Source organism: Macrobrachium nipponense, chromosome 10 (genome assembly GCF_015104395.2).
Source record: "Macrobrachium nipponense isolate FS-2020 chromosome 10, ASM1510439v2, whole genome shotgun sequence".
Classification (NCBI taxonomy): Eukaryota; Metazoa; Arthropoda; class Malacostraca; order Decapoda; family Palaemonidae; genus Macrobrachium; species Macrobrachium nipponense.
In genome coordinates this window covers 105,243,577-105,259,952 of record NC_087204.1, presented here as the reverse complement: position 1 = coordinate 105,259,952, position 16,376 = coordinate 105,243,577, and the positions used below count along the sequence as shown (strand labels likewise).

The 16,376-nt window shown below is 42.1% G+C and overlaps 1 long non-coding RNA gene across 1 annotated transcript; it reads right to left on the bottom strand.

Moving 5' to 3' along the window:
- Window positions 1–42: 42 nt before the first annotated feature.
- LOC135223871 (uncharacterized) lies at window positions 43–14,310 on the bottom strand. The gene is made up of 3 exons (XR_010316605.1): window positions 14,169–14,310; window positions 4,671–4,795; window positions 43–179 (listed from the first exon to the last, which is right to left on the bottom strand). It is a non-coding gene; the product is annotated as an uncharacterized LOC135223871 (long non-coding RNA).
- Window positions 14,311–16,376: the final 2,066 nt, after the last annotated feature.

Here is a 16,376-nt window from a genome sequence, read left to right as displayed (position 1 = left end):
GAGATAGGTGTGTTTATCCTCTGCTGCCATCCAACCTTCTTGGCAAGACTTAGCTCTCAAAGATGTCACTTTGTAAGCAACAGCACAAGCTACTAAACTTGAACATATAATGTGATGTTTTCGACCATATGGAAGGTACTTCATTAACAAATGCTGGGTTATGTAAGTTCCACCAAATGCTGTAAAAATAGATATAGAAAATAATAAACTTTTAGCATACTAACTTAGCAACTAACAACCACTACAATACTAACATCTTTTACCCCTAAGAAGTGAAAGACACTGCTCAAATGAGGTCATACTGCCACAACTCTGTTTTCTCTTTCCTATTTGAAGCTTCATTCTCAAATTTTTTATAGAATCTGTGCCCTCATGTTGAGTAGCTTCCTACTCAGTATGGGGTTTTGGGCAACAATGCAGTTTGAAGGAGGGTAAGTGAAAGCCAGTGTTTGTTCAGATGTAATAAGTGAGCTCTGGAAAAGACAGCGATTGGGATGGAGAGAGAAATAAATCAACAAGGAACAGCTTCTGCTCCAACTACTTGAGATAATGGAGAGACCTGATAGAGACAATGTTGTTACCAAGTGTGTAAGATAAAAGTAAAACTACTATAATCAGGACATGAAATGACGCAAGGAAAAAAAGGCAGGACATTGCAAAATACTATATGGCTGTGGAGCAGCAAGGTGGAGGCAACACCAGAAGTGAGACATATAGTGAATAAAGGAAGAAGGATTGAGTGAAGAAATCATGTCTCTCTAGGAGTAGTAGTACGGAAAACTAATAGAGGAGATAGGTCCTGTAGACCATAAGTATTGCCAGCTGCAGTGGCACAGTCTATATATGTTAAATTGCAAAAAATAAATAATAAAAAACTTACAGACAGAGATAGGTCCTGTAGACCATAAATATTGCCAACAAAAAAAATTAAATTAAAAGAAATATAATGGACAACAACAAGGAGAGATTAAGAGTAAGCGAACAAAGGAAATGTTATTTATATGAAGATAGGCACAGTTTTTGTCATTTTTGTTGCTGAAATATGACCACGTCCTTGCAGAATACCAAAAATAAGGAAAAAAGGAATTACTGCATATACAATAACACAAATGAGGCAGGGAGGGGAAACAAACTCCTTTGAATTAAGGCCATTATCAAATACTTTAATTTAATCAAAACATTTACCGTATATTTCGGCGTACAAGTCGACCGGAAGATAAGTCGACCCCCCAATTCTGAGTAAATTTTTATGGTTTTAAACTAATGTCAGGTTATATTAGTCGACCTATAAAATGTGAGCCAACCGTACGTTCAAAATAAGCAGCAGGGTAAAACGTATCATATAAAATAACCTGAATGTTATTACGGTACATATGTTGCTCTACTCACCATAAGAAATACAGGTAATATACTCGGTATATTAACAAATCTGTGTAATATATAAAAGATGAATACCAGCAAATATGATTAGAAATGACGAAACGAAAGATACGTTACTCGAGTGTAATGTAAACAAACAAAGCGCTAACTAACGCTGCATAGCATAACAGCCTACGTATTTATGTATGTACAAACTGCCACTCAAGTTAATGTTTTGATTGGGTTGTTAAAACGATGTGCCGGTATTCTATTATTATGTTGGAATATTACTTGACCATTGGCTCTTCTATGGCATAAACAGGCTCATTTGAGGGAAAACGAACCTGCAGTTGATTCACCAGATTCAAACTGGAATCCTTATGATGAAACCGTGAATGATAATTTGTTTGATGACTTGTTTAATTCAAGTGACGATGACTCAAGTCATTTTGAAGGATTTTAAATACGTATTTACTATTGAATACAAATTTTTTTCTTTATTTAAAGTGATAAATAGACTTCATACCATATATTTTTGAACAATACCCCGGTAAATACAAAACTGTCAAAGTGAATGCATCCTTCTCGTTCTCAATTACTGTACTACAAATGGCTACGCAATGTTTACTCTTGCTGTGCGATTGGAGTTCCTTCAAGTTAGTTTGATTTTTTCATTTTATTTAAGGTAATGGATGTTCTAATGTATTATTATTGTCGTATACAGTGTGAAATGTTTTTTAATACTGGTATTTACCATACATAGTTTACCTCAACAAGGCTGTCATTGTTATTAGCCAACTGTAAAGCCTGGATTCCTGTACCGATATGCCAAAATAATAAAGATTCACTTTTTGTTACCGTTAGATAAGTTGACCCCTAATTTGGCATGATTTTTTTGTTTTTTTGGGCTAAAGGGTCGACTTATACGCCGAAATATATGGTATAAGGTTTTAAGAAAAAGAGATGGTAACATAGTAATCATAAAAATAACGGCACAGTATGCAAGACCAAAGCTTTATACTTAAGTTGGGGGTTGGATGAGAGATTTGGAATGTCCTACTTCGCTCAGGTACCATATCTTGCCAAATGCTTAAATGTTTGTACCGTGTCTAAACACAGTAAGCTATAGTAAAGCAATGTTTAGTGGATCACAAAAATACATAAACATGAATAATCAATGAATAACCACAAACATTGTACACATGAATAATCACAAACATTGTACAAACATAAATTCTAAACTTAATAGGTGAAAAAACTATAACATGGATTTTTCCCTTGAAATTACTTTGTTTCATAGTTACAAACTTACTTTAATGTCACTTTGACTAGTTTACTTTGTAAGCAAGTCTGCTCAAGACGTATAATAGTCCATGGCTTATGGTTTACAAACACTTCTCACCATTGTGCTGTAGCAATGATCATCTGGGCAAATCATATATCTCAGTCCCAAATAAAAAAGAAAAGCACGAGTTAAAATCTAGGTGCTAGAAGTGAAATAACGACTGAATGGACAGTAATAAGATAAATTAAAGCTGACTCTCAACCCCATAAAGAAACTGAATAATTCCTGAATTTTATCACAGTTCATTGACTGATATGCATTCCAAATTCAATGCAAGGCAATGTAATTTCTCATGTTGAACTATGAAGAATCTACAGAGCAATTTTCGGAAGATGCAATTATTATTATTATTATTCCAGAAGAAAAACCCTCCGATCAAATAAACTTCGTTAAAAAGAAATGGCTTTTTAACGAAGTTTATAATGCAGCTTCTCAATCTCTCAGAGTTTCTTGGTGGCAGCAGGTAAATTGTATTTTGCCCAGAGTGCAGTTATTCCGTAATGTTTTGGTAGTTATAAAAACTCAATGACATCCAAATGGCCATTTTAACAAAGTTCATTAATATCATTATAATAAATTATTGTTCTTATTATTAAGTAGTCTGTTTAAAGTACCTAACAACAATAATTAAGCAGCTAAAAGTGGTTATGAAGAAAATATCAACATATTTTGCAAGACAAATCACAATGGTAACTTGAATTTTTCATCCCTGTTAGTCAATCATATCAAACAATGACATAAAGCAAGCCACAAAGGTTGTTAACAAAGGAGAAAAATAGGCTTCTAAAGAAACAGATTTCAGAGAAACATGCAGAAAAATACCTTAACCTTGTTCTAATAACAAAAGGAACAAGGATATACCTTACTATTCTAATAAAAAAAAAAAAAATTAATAAAATGGTTAATATTCTTCTGACATATATAAGTGGAGACATAGAAAAATTTGAGGCAATGGTTCATGAGCACTGACATACATATTACTGTCAAGATTTCAAAGTTTGTCAGCAGAAGGAATAAAAAACACCTCGTCCTTTGGCAGTGTGATGTGGTTCCACATCTAAAGAAAATGGTCACTAGTCTGCAAATTGAGTAGCACACACACCTACTCTTAAAGTACTGCCACTAATGGCATTAATGGACTACTTTACTGAAAGATAGCCAAACAAGGTACCTCCTTACCAAAGTGAGTAAAAAGGAGACCATAAGTGCAAGTGATTCTGTCCGGTAGATATAGATCTTAGGAGGCTACATTCATCCCCATGGAAACAATATTCTAAGCATGGGTGAGTTGAAAATGTGAAGCAGCAGCAACAATACTTTGATCTTTGAGGAAGTTTTACAAATATAATTCCAAGTTTTTCTGGCAAAAACAGAAGACAGATTTATTGTGTATTGAAAATGAAGCTTCGAGTCAAGATAACAAGGGAAAAAAGACTAAGTATAGTGATGCCAATATGCAGTAATACATGGAGTGAGAGTACAGAGCAGTACAAGGCTAACTGATCTGTTTACAATTTCAAACATGGTTCTAGTCACTCAACTTCATCTTTATCAAAAGCATTTCACAGCAAGAGTTGCAACAACTTCTTAAAGGTCCAAAAAACAGTCCCCGTTCAGGACACATAAGACTTAATGATCACCAAAATAACAGTCAACAAAAACTATATTTCCAATAACTTGAGGAACTAGGTTGTCTTAGACATAGCTACGTCAACCTCCAGAGCAGCACAAGTAAACGGGTTTGCTTGTTTTTGTGGGGATCATTATCTGACTCAGTAAAGCATAAAATGAACATATAATTTAAAAACAGTACTGATATCATCAAGTTTATATGTTGGTTCTAGTGAAAAATTCAAAATACTTTCAGATATTACAGAGTACTTTATAACTTTACGACTTGACTTGGTAAATTGTAATAGCACAAACTAAAAAAAACGTATGCATCTGTGAAGGCATAGAGTCTTACCTAAACTAAAACCTGACAGCCCAGTCAATAAAGTGCGAGACATGCATTCCATATATCCACCGAAAGCAGGAAAACACCCTTTCTTTGTACTGGTTGATAAGCTCGCTGTTGTTGTTCATATTTCACTGAAACAAAGAATTTCAATAACTATATGATTTAAATCTGAAAGTCTATCACTGCTTCAAATCCTCATATTTTGTTACCATCAACTCAGGAAAGTTAGGCTCTCAATGTTTATATATACATATTAAATACAAGTCAACCCCAACATCATAACCTACTATAATCCTGAAAATACCTGTCTATTTACAAAAAAATAAAAGGCTACACAGCTTTCACGCAGTGCATTCCAGTCTAAAACTAACAAGAACATACCAGTTATTCTTGTGGGTCATGGTCCTATATATGAAAAAAAATTTCACTGATAAATTATATATACTTGCAATTAAAAGTGATAAACTAGATCATTACATATTTACAATTAAAAATCCTTCCTCTATCCAGTTATGACAGGAGACAACAAAGGCTATTAACAAGTTGCAAAATAATAGAGACAACAAAGGCTATAAACAAGTTGCAAAATATTGTTCATGTTGCATAAACACTCACCTCTACAATCTTCTCCTGAGTCTACTTTGAAAAACCTGCAAGGTATTAGGTACCAAAGCTTTCTGATCAACTGAATTTAAAATATATCCTCAGTGTATCCACACTCCTCTTCCACCTGAACAGTTTTTTTTTTCCACTTACCACCTGATGACTGGAGAGGTGAATTTTTTAGGAATTCCTCACAAATGGGACTGGATGAGGGCCTAAATTAATTGTTTTGCAGTTAAGTTACGTTTTCAGGAAATCATACACTTGTGAATCTTGCTTGTATGTATCCCAAACACCAACTACATTCATGACAAGTTGTTACTACCAATGGAAGTTGATGACTGTACCTTTACAGTTCACTTGATTCAAATAGATACCTTTAGGATAGTAATATGTAACTAAATTTCGACTAATCTGTCACATCCAGAAGTGTGTCAAGTATTGTGGAAGAGCTCACCTAGATTCTTTGATGAAAATCAAGAGAAGTGTCTATTATGAGAATATTCTGTTCGTATACAAAATGAAAAGTAGATTCATAAGAAGCATGCATACGTTATGTTCTTATGAAACAAGCCTCAGGAGTTATAAATGATCATCATCAGTGTGCTTAAAGATGCAGAGGAGTAAATAGTCTACCACTACTGATCTTTAGAGAGAGCACAGAGTGATGTCTCTTCCATTCAGAATTTATCCTTACTTTGTGTATACTACTTTATGGTGGTACATTTCCACTGTCTTTATTAGGTAAATATTTTTCCACTTGTCAAGGGTGATCACACTCCTTGTGAGATGTAACAATTTCATTTATATCATCAATCAATAACATTGTTTCATCCTGTTAATAACTGAATGTGGTTTTTTAATTGCACTTTAAGGATTTGTGTGGAAGAGGCATGTGTAGAGGCTAAGGAAATCTTCTCCTTTTCAACTTTTTTCTTTAAAAGCCATTTATGCATCAACCATAACATTCTCTGGACAAACTCAGTGAATTAGAAAAATTACACAAGGTTTCAAAGGTTGAAGTACTAAAATAAAGGGTATCTTTTGCCCATGATGTGGTAGTTTGGTAACACAAAAGTGTCTTCAAAAAAACTACTTTAGGCTACTGAGCTGGTTACTGAGGAGTGTGACCACTAAGCTATTATCTATTCACAGAATTTTGTCAATCCAAACAAAAGTGCTCATATGCAAAACCATCAAATAGTGTTGGAGTTAAGAAAAGCATTTACACACATAATGTAAATTTAGCCTATAACTTTATCAACCAGAACATTAGGATGAAAGGCTTGAGCTAAATGCCACCAATCTCTAGCTTACACCAAACCTTCCAAAGACAAAAGTCCGTGTTCCCATTTGTAATGAGCTACCTTTGACCTTCCTAACTTCATGAGAGCAACACCTTAATCAGGTATCATGCTACTCCTAGGTCGAGTTGCTTTTGTATTATTATAACAGCAATTTCCTACTTTTTGAGTTTTGTCTGGGATTTTTAGCTGCAACACATGAAACAAGTAATTTTGTCGAAAAATTATTTTTTCCTATATACAAACCTAGGTTGTCTAACAAAAGGATATCCGCGGGAACGCGCCGCCGCTACCGCATACAAAGAGTTCAAACTTGAATCGCTGTACCTGGGTCTGGGGTAACTGCGCGGGGTGAGCCCGGGCCAGCTTGGGTAGGTCATTGTGATACCATTCTTTGCAAGCCGTTAGAACATACTTCGTCTAAACAGACACTCTTCAAAATGGGGCCATAACTCAATGAGGGGTGGATGAGGAGGGCCATTAATCTGTTAGACAACCTAGGTTTGTATATAGGAAAAAATAATTTTTCGACAAAATTACTTTTGTTCCGACTAAGTACAAACCGTCGGTTGTCTAACAAAAGGAGACTCGAACTGAGGATGGGAAGGTGAGTGACCTGAATGTACCCTTTGAAGAGCCGCCAATAACTTCACATGACCTGATGTTAACCCAGACCCCCTACTCCTCATGACACTTTACACGGTAAGGATTCAATAGGGGAGAACCCAAGGGGCTCCGGCTGTTGTCCTAACCTATGGTACTAATACTCACTCAGAGAGCTGTTCCTGAAGGATTCTTAGCCATCATTCTACTCTCCAGGTAAGTCAGTAGTGGCCAAGTCGTGTCATGGACAGTACAGTCATACGTAGGATATTACCAGGAAAACTCACTCATACCCCTTACATTCGGCCAGACTTAGCGGAATTGCTGGGAGTGTGAGTGTGTGTATTTCCAAATTGAGGTACGCAGTGCGGGTGACCAACGCCTAGAGGATCTCTTGGGCTGCGACAATGGGGCCCAGAGAGAACACTTCTAGAGATTTGAACGTAACTTCTCGTAGGTAGAAGGAGTGAAGGTGGTTTGACTCTTCCAGGTGCCTGCTCTCAATACCTGACCCAACTGAGAGGTTCTTCCTGAAGAGCATAGAGGAGCCTATGCCCCTAACTTCATGAGCCCTCACCTTTGGTATTGGTACTTCCTTGTTTTCGTAGGCCCTTCTTATAACCTGTCTGATCCAGAAGGAGATGGTATTCTTAGCCACCTCTTTCGGATGCTTGCCCATGGCCACGAACAGCCGTTTGATAGCCGGTCTGAACTGTCTCGTCCTCTTGAGGTAGGCTTTCATGGCTCTGACCGGGCATAGAATCAGTTCCTCTTTGTCAAAGCCGGTAAAATCCCCCAAGGAAGGAATGGGTAAAAAGAGGACAAACATCTCCTCTGGCTTGTGTGGGTCTTGAGTCTTGGCTACAAAGCCAGGGACAAACGAGAACCCCATCTCCCTCCAACGCCTGGTGTGTGACACTTCGTAGGACAGCGCTGTAGTTCGCTGACCCTCTTCGAAGATGCCAGGGCTAAGAGGAAAAGGGTCTTCAAGGTGAGGTTCTTCAAGGAAGCTGAATGTAAGGGCTCATAGGGAGGACCTCTCAAGGATTCCAGGACTAAGGCTACATCCCAGTGGGGAGTCCGTAGCTCTCTCGGGGGGACAGGTCTTCCTAAAGTGCTTGAAGAGCAACAAAATTTCTGGAGATGCAGCGAGGTCCATGCCTTTCAACGCGAATACTTGATTTAAAGCCGCTCTATAACCCTCCACTGCCGATATGGATAGTCGTTATCCTTCCTGAGGTGGTGGAAAAAAAAAGAAAAAAAAAAAACTCGCTAGTTGAGGGATGGTGGCCCTCGTCTGGGGCAACAAAAAATGCCTTTATCTTGACACCAATCTTGAAACCGTCGCCACTTTCCCTGGTACAATCTGCCTGAGGAAGGTTTCACAGGATTGGCCATGGCCTCAGCTAACTGCCTGGAAAACCTCTATCGCGGAGGAGTTTTGATGACAGTCTGAACCCGTGTAAGCGAGGGCCGACGGATTTGGGTGTAGGCAATCCGTTGTTGGGTTGGGCGAGGAGATCTATTCTGTCTGGTAGGCTTACACGGGTCCTCTAACTGAAGATCCAGCACTTCTGGGAACCAGGGGGCTTCCGGCCACCAAGGAGCTACTAAGGTTACTCGCAGGTTCTGCGAGTAGCGAATCTTCTGAAGGATCTTCTGGAGGAGGGGGAAAGGCGGAAAGGCGTAAGCGTCCAGGTTCTTCCAATCTTGCAGGAGGGCATCCTCCCCCGCTGCCTGCGGGTCTGGGAGTGGGGAGAAGAACACTGGCAGTTTTCTGTTCCATGCGGTGGCAAAGAGGTCTATCGACCGGAGAGCCCCACCTCTTTATCAGCCATCTGCTACTTCTTGATGGAGGGACCACTCTGTGGTTGATTATCTGTCCCCTCCTGCTCAGATGGGTCCGCCCAAACATTTTTCTTGCCTGGAATATATCTTGCCTTGAGGGTGATGTCCATTTCCTCTGCTCTAACTCCTGGATTTGTACTGCCAGGCGACAGAGATCCAGTGAGACTGTGCCCCCCTGTTTGTTTAGATATGCCACCACCGTGGAGTTGTCTGACATTAGGCCCACCGTTTTCCCTTGGAGTTGAGACAGGAAGTGCTGAAGGGAGAGGAAGACTGCCTTCAATTCCAAGACATTGATGTGACTGCTTTCTCTTCTTCCGACCACAGGCCGCTCACTTCTTCCTCCTCCGTCAGGCTGCGGCCCCCCACCCTTCTTTTGATGCATCCGTGAAGAGAAGAATCTCTGGGGTTCTCGGACTGAGAGAGATGCCCCCTTGGTGTGGGAAGGCACCATCCCCACACTCCAGGGACTTCCTTACTTCTTGGAGAGAAGAATTTTGCTGTTGGGGTCCCCTTCCTGAGGAGACCATTGTTTTCTGAACAGCCACTGAAGCGGCCTCATAACGCCTTCTGCTGTGAGGCACTAGTCTCTCTATTGAGGCCATGTGTCCTAAGATGGACTGGCAGAGTTTTGCCGTGGGAGGGCTGGGCCCCTCAAAGCTCTCCGCACTTGAGATACTATGGCCGGAGACCCTGTTCTCCAGAGGGGAAGGCCTTCATGAGGGATGAATCTAGTGTCATTCCGAGGTACACCATCCTTTGCCTGGGAGTGAAATCCGACTTGTCGACATTCACCACCACTCCAGTTCCTGAACGAATGACAAAACTAGCTGAAGGTGCTCCGCACACTGCGCAGCCGTCTCGGCTAAGATGAGCCAATCGTCCAGGTAGGCGGACGGAGACGGATGCCTCTTGCGTGTGCCCAAACTGACCACTATCTTGAAGACCCTGGTGAACACCTGTGGGGCTGTGGCGAGGCCGAAGCACAGGCAGGTGAACTGCAGAGTCTTTCCCTTGCTGACAATCCTGAGGAATTTTCTGGAGGAGGGGTGAACAGGGACTTGGAAGTAGGCATCTTGAAGATCTATTGAGGCCATGAAGTCTCCCTCCCTGACACAAGCTCGAACGGAGTCTGCCGTTTCCATCCGAAACTTTGTCAGAGAAGGACTTGTTGAGGGGTGAAAGGTCTATGACCGGCCTCCAACCCCCTGTTGCCTTTTCTACCAGGAAGAGTCTGGAGTAGAACCCTGACCTGGATCCTGAACCTCTTCCAACGCCCCTTTCTGAAGTAGCTTGGATATTTCCTCCTCCAGGGCCCGTCCGCGGTCCGAGTCCGGTCGATAGGTAGGGACTTGGATGGGGGTAGGGGATAGAGTGGGTGTAGACTGGAAGGGAAGACGGTAGCCTGACTTGATAACCTGCAGGGTCCAATCTTCCGCTCCTGCTTGCTGCCACACTTGCCAATTGGCAGCCAAGCAACCCCCTACCTTCCGCTGACGGGCAGGATCTGGCCTAGAATTTCTTGGCGGGGACCTCCTCTCTTCTGTTGCCCTTCTGCTTCCGCTCCTTTGATGGAAAGGGACGAGTCTTCTCCCTATGGAACTTGTCCTTCGACACAGATAAGGTTTCTTCTCCTCTCGCCTACGCACGGGAAAAGCCGGTCTCTGCGCTTCTCTTACCTGTTGGCTAATCTGTGGTGCTGGCCGTGGTCTATGGCCCGGGGTTGGTTTGCGGAATTGGAGAGAGCCCTAGATTGGAGAGATCGCTCCTTCTTCTCCGCTGCCTTGCGAAAACTTCTTCCGCAGGAATAAGTTCTTTCTGGAACAGCGGGTTTTTCCGTAAGTCCGGGAGGAGGTCTCTCACCACTGGCGATTGGCCTCCTTGAAGGCATTCTCTCTCCTTTCACCTCCATATTAGCCCACAGGACCGCTAAGTTGTCTGCTTGGTGCGAGAGTGTCTTGATCCCACACTGCATGAACGAAGACAAGTTCTGCTGCTGCTGAGGCTGGAGCTCGGGTAAGAACTGCGGAAGTGCTGCCAGTAGACGTTCCATCCACGAATTCGTAGCGAGGGCCAGAGCTAGAGCGCGAATGAGTCCTTCGGTTTCTGAGGGAGAGAGCACGAGGTGCTTTTTCTGAAGGGCGTCCAGACTGACATCTAAGAGATCTGCAAGGTCCCTGGAATATGTAGACTCCCTTAGTTTGTCACCTGTTGGCCTATAATACCTGCTGGCCCCCTGAGCAGGGATAGGAAGCCACCTCTGTTTCTCAGATACCCTAGTTGGTGAAGTGCGTGGCTTCTCGGGACGCTCTAGCCATGGCTAGCCTAACCATGGTTGCTCCAGGGGAGGCTGACCGAGGGGGGCTGTGAATTCTTCAGGTTGAGCACCTTATGCACCTCTGACTGAAACTCCTGGTTCAGTTTCCTCAGTTTCTGTTAGGCCATTGGCGCTTCTAATCAACGACAGAATCTGGTTGAATGATAAGGGCTCGGGCTCCGCAGTGAGCTAGTCTGACCTGCCGTCCGAATCGGGGTCAGAATCGGGCTCCCCCTCGGAGCATGAATCGGGCTCGGAATCAGAGTCAGAACTGTCACCAAATCTGGAAACAGTTCCCCTGACTTCTTTTCCAAAAGGAACTTCTTCCTGGCTTCTTCCATCCTACGGGCAGACTCCTCTAGACTGGTGTTCTTCTTCTCCATTTGCTGGGAAACCTCCTTTTTGGAGCTTAAGTAGTCCTCCACCGCCTGTTTGACCAGGTTCGCAATGTCCAGTGCGGGAGTGAGGACCTGGGCCCCCACTGTACCTAGGCTAACTGATGGAGGTGGTGCGGAGGTACTAGGCTCATGCCTAGGCCTAGCTTTTTCGGGGCATCAACGCTGGCACTGGTCTCTCAGCGCGACCTAGGCCTTGCGGCATCGAAAGGTCTCCATTGATGCTCCTCCTCCGAGCGTTGTGGCTGGCTGGCTTCTTGCGTCGGGTTGCCGCAACTTCTGGAGGGGAGGGGGCCTCCGGCTCCTGCGAGTTGGGTGTCCCGTTCCGGGCTCCTTAGCACTGTCCTCAGGATGGGAGGGTGAGGCATCAGGTCCGTCACCGGATCCCTCTTGGGGCTGGACTGATTGTGCCCGAGAGGAACAGGGGGTTACCTTGGCACCCGGCTGTGTCTCGGTACTGCTATGGTCATACCTAGATAGTTCGGCCTTTAGGCTAGGCGGGAACAAGCTCTCGGTTGAAGACCCCTTCTTGTTACGCTTCGAGGCAGGAACATGGATCCCAGCCCCTAAGGTAGCTTCTTTCCTCTTACCTGCTTTCTAGCCCCCGACGACGAAGGTTTCTTTAGCCTAAGTTTCTTGGGTGAAAGGACACTAGGCTCACTAACTAGGTCCCCCGTTAATAAGGAGGAAGGATTACTAGGCCTAGTGTTCTCCAATTGGGCACTATCCCCCTCACACACGGCCTTAGGACCCCACAGTTAGTTCGGCCTAGGCCTAGGCTTATCGGCATCAACATTAGCGTCACTGAAAACACTCTCATGCGCCTCATAATAGAGCCTCCACTGATCATTATTCCACTGCGCACAGGTTGAACACGATGCATCAGGGGAACATTCAAAACCCCTACAAGCAATACACCAAAGATGAGGATCCGAGGTTGGCGAAGGCAAAGATGTACCGCAACGCATGCCATCGGAAACACACACAAACAAATCCTCCCCGAAAAACCCACCATAGATCCGCCTTCCATACTTACAGGGAAGTTAGGATGCTAGGTAATACTAAAGGATAAATAAAAGGATAGGAATAGGGCACTGGGGAAGCACTCAAGCACAGGATGTCAAAAGATATATCACGATAAAGAAAGACTACAGTCGGCGGTCATGCGTTGTTTATCTCAAGTCGGGTCAAGGCGGAAGGAGTAGGTGTTGACACGACGGCTACCGCGAAAAGAATGGTATCACAAATGACCTACCCAAGCTGGCCCGGGCTCACCCCGCGCAGTTACCCCAGACCCAGGTACAGCGATTCAAGTTTGAACTCTTTGTATGCGGTAGCGGCGGCGCGTTCCCGCGGATATCCTTTTGTTAGACAACCGACGGTTTGTACTTAGTCGGAACAAATTTGCATTTTCTACAGCTTCTCTGGTACTCTGAATGTAGCCTGTAGGCTTGTTTAGTACCTGCCCCTCGGGGGCAGTGAACCATAAAAAAGATGGCACATTTCACAAAAGATCTTACTGGACTGCACCCTAACCTAACTACTTGGCCGCGTTACTCAGCCATAGGGCTCCTGCACCCAGACCCCCGGTGAAGTTAACTCCACTTTTTACCAATTGTCGCACTGTAACACTGCACATGCGCGAAAGTATTCCAGGATGGCCAGCTACAAAAAACAATCAGTTCTGAGGTTAATTAAAGTTGACCCACAAAAAAAAAAATAACAGCAAATTATTAATGAGCAACCAAAATCGTACTACCTAGGTAGAGTAAAATACCAAATGGCCACCTGGCATCCACCTCTACCATAGTGCGGCCACCTTCCCGAAAATCGGAAATTACCTAGGTATGACCTTAATTTGACTGGAGAGAAAAAAAAACTTACTTTAATGGACGCTGGTTCTTGATACCTAATGTCTATCCTGGGTTACAAGACGTGTTAAAGTACTTTTTCCAAAGGGTGGTTGCACTACAGTAGAGGCCAGCCATTTGGTATTTTACCCTAGCTAGAAAATACCCCACCACGGAGCAACTAGACTTAGATCTACCCTTAACTTTGACTAACCTGACCTTGGACATCCCCCCTCCCCTAGAATGCCGTCATGACCTGGCTCCCCTAATAGGACCGAACCTCCTACTGGGTATCGCCTGGGACCCATCGCTCCCAATTCTCACCGACGTTTTTTTTTGTAGTTAAACGCCTAAATTATCAAATGTAGTAGAGAAAATTGGGAAAAGGCAGGGCCATTTTGGCTACTAACCTACGACGATGAATGACAGCTACATTAGGACGGGCTTAAGTCAGTCACGAATAGCTAGTACCTACTAGGGGTAGGTAGTAGGTTCTCGAGTCTTGACCCACAGCGCCGGCGAAGTGCTTAATAAATAAAAATAAACGTAAACCTGTCTCTTTAATTCCGTGTAAATGGACTAACCTTGTTATTGTCGACTTCTATGAGCCGTCAATTTATAAATCGTTCTTCGTCCTTTTTGTCGACAAGACGGGAAAAATAACATTAGATAACTCGACATTACACAACGACAGATCGACGGTATCAAGTGCAGTTTGGAGATGATGATGGCTCTGTAACGGCCCCCTATTTTCTTCTCTGTTTCGTTTGCAGACGTCTTCTCGTGGCTTGCAGTACTTGAATTCCTTCGTTATTTTACAAAAAATGAGAAAATAATGTTCGTTTTTCATCTTTAGTCTTTCTTGTATTAGTGCTAAATTATATTATAATTAACGTCTTCCACAGAACTGTGATGTTTTCATGTTTAGACGCCTTTCCAGTTGCTTGCAGTACTTTAATTTCTTAGTTATTTTACAAAAAGGAGAAAAGAATGTTCATTTTTATCTTTAGTCTTTCTTTTATTGGTGCTAAATGATATTAAATTAACGTCTTCCACAGAACTGTGAGGTCTATAGTGTACAAAAAAAGTATCCCAACCCATTCTTCCGGGTCCTGGTTCCTAAGCGCTCCCTCCACAAACACAGTTGCGAGCACACTACATTGTTTATGAGGCGCAAAGCTTTATTCCTTTAATTGTTTGATTTACTCATTACTTTGCTAACTTTACTTTATGCTTTGTATAATAAGTATGTATAAAGTTATATGGTTTCTGTGTCCCAGACTTCTTATGATACGTAAGTGTAAAGTAATACAAGATGGTTTTTTGGTCCAAGACTTTTATATAGTAAGTAGAAAGTCAGTGGCTACTTCATGTCTATTATCCATTTTTTTTGCAACCAAATAAACCCCGAAAACTACAGATATTTCTAAATTACACTGCATTACATTGTAAACGTCCACTCATCTTCTTCGTTGTCTCCCTCTCTCTTTTTCTTCCTCTTCTTGCTAAGTTTAATTAAATTATTAATGATCAAGCAGTAACAAAAACCTTTTGGCGATGCATACTCTCCCTCCTCCCCGGCCACCGAGCCACTAATGCACTTCAGATTAAAAGTTATATATATATATATATATATATATATATATATATATATATATATATATATATATATACGATTTCAGAGTTTTTTCTTTCATCAATGGGTTTAGTTATCAAATAATGAAAATGTATCGCAGAAAAACCACAGTATTTTGGGTAAATGCTGTTGGCAAAAAACTGGCCTTAAGCCAGCACAGCCCCTTTTGTTCCTGAAGCAGTCTATGATGTGGGGGATAGACTCATGGTGCCCAATAGCCTTCGTTATAGTAAAGGCGCTGTCACACTAGCGAAATTTCCGTCGACTTTTTCTGAGTATGTCGTCGACTTTCCAAAGAAGTCGACGTCATTCCGTACTCTGGTTGTCACACACGTTCTTCTTCATACCGTGGCTGTCGTCGTCATAACGTAAACAAACTATCTGAGCTGTGAATTCCCAGAATGCTAAAACAACTATATAACACAAAGCAACTAGTGGGTCGTGCTTGCAAGTTTAATGATGCTGCATAGAATTTGAAAATAAAAAAGTCTTTGCGTTTGGTCCTGGTTAAAAAGACGTGAAAAGTTTTATCAAAAAAAAAATAAGCTAGGGCTAGCCTATAGGCTATTCGTAACCTTGTTTACACAACCACAGTCAGACTGTATGATAAATAAGCTAGAGAAAAACTGCAAAAATTTTAATGCAAAAAAAAAAAACAAACAACAATGAAAGCAGACCTAGGCTATATAATAACCTGATATTCACGATATAGCATGCTTATCTGTATGAAGATCAGCAAGTTCAGGAAAGTTTTCCCTGAGTCGCATGGTGATTTCTTGGTAATTTTTTATTATCATTATTTAAGACCCTTTTTCATAAACCTATCATGCTTATGGTCCCATTAGCATCGTCTCTCCCCCCTATCTTCGACCAAAAACTGTTCTGGCAATCTTTTGTCCACTGTACCAAGAACTTCATCTTGCATCTGATGACTTAAAATGCGCGCTCTCCGAGATATATAAGTCGACAGTAGCGATGGGTTGAATTCGATCGGTACCGTTTTCAAAATTCGTGACGACGACACCAGAAAGTCGTCGTCAAAACATGAAAAGTCGACGTCAAATTCAAAAGTCACGGAAATTTTCGTAGTGTGACAGCGCCCTTTAATGTTTTTGGATTGGTTAACTGGAATATCGGGACAGCTTTCTGTAGCTGA